The sequence below is a fragment of the Phyllobates terribilis genome, unplaced genomic scaffold (genome assembly GCF_046119375.1).
Source record: "Phyllobates terribilis strain yellow unplaced genomic scaffold, ASM4611937v1 Scaffold_39__1_contigs__length_11870865, whole genome shotgun sequence".
Taxonomy (NCBI): Eukaryota; Metazoa; Chordata; class Amphibia; order Anura; family Dendrobatidae; genus Phyllobates; species Phyllobates terribilis.
In genome coordinates this window covers 3,924,002-3,925,000 of record NW_027362799.1, presented here as the reverse complement: position 1 = coordinate 3,925,000, position 999 = coordinate 3,924,002, and the positions used below count along the sequence as shown (strand labels likewise).

Here is a 999-nt window from a genome sequence, read left to right as displayed (position 1 = left end):
GCCCCAAGGCAAAGGGGCTGGGACTGGCGGTAGCACGCCTTGCGGCGGACCGCCAGCTCGATCCCAAGATCCAACTACGAGCTTTTTAACTGCAGCAGCTTTAGTGTACGCTACTGGAGCTGGAATTACCGCGGCTGCTGGCAAAAGACTTGCCCTCCAATAGATCCTCGTTATAGGATTTAAAGTGTACTCATTCCAATTGCCTCGAAAGAGTCCTGTATTGTTATTTTTCGTCACTACCTCACCGGGTCGGGAGTGGGTAATTTGCGCGCCTGCTGCCTTCCTTGGATGTGGTAGCCGTTTCTCAGGCTCCCTCTCCGGAATTGAACCCTGATTCTCCGTTACCCGTGGTCACCATGGTAGGCACAGAAAGTACCATCGAAAGTTGATAGGGCAGACACCCGAATGGATCGTCGCGGTCACGGGGACGTGCGATCGGCCCGAGGTTATCCAGAGTCGCAACGCTTACGGGGAGAGCGCGGCAGGGGGGAGGCCGCGGAGGACCGTCCCGACGCCGGGCCCGGGACCCCGGATTGGTTTTGATCTGATTAATGCACGAATCCCTGGCGGTCAGCGCTCGTTTGCACGTATTAGCTCTAGAATTATCACAGTTGTCCGAGTCAACGGTTTGGAGCGATCAAAGGAACCATAACTGATTTAATGAGCCATTCGCAGTTTCACTGTACCGTCCGTGTGTACTTACACGTGCATGGCTTAATCTTTGAGACAAGCATATGCTACTGGCAGGATCAACCAGGTAGCCCCCCAACACGACTGGACCGCGTCGAGGTTCGGGAGAGGAGAGGCCTGCGGGAAGAGAGGGGGGGCGGCGGAAGAGCCCCGCGGCGGCAGGGCGCCCGGACGGAACGGGTATAGGCAGGGCGTGCGGCGTCCGGAGAGGATGCGGGATGGCATGGGGCTTCCCTGGGGGGGGCGGGGAACGGAGCCCTCGCAGCACCGGGGACATGTGCGGGAGGAGCGGCTCGCTGTGCGGTGCGT

The 999-nt window shown here is 59.2% G+C and overlaps 1 pseudogene; it reads right to left on the bottom strand.

Annotated features, from left to right (window-relative positions):
* The window catches only part of LOC141184081 (18S ribosomal RNA), a 1,868-nt pseudogene extending 1,108 nt beyond the window's left edge, over positions 1–760 (bottom strand).
* Between the last annotated feature and the right edge of the window lie 239 nt (positions 761–999).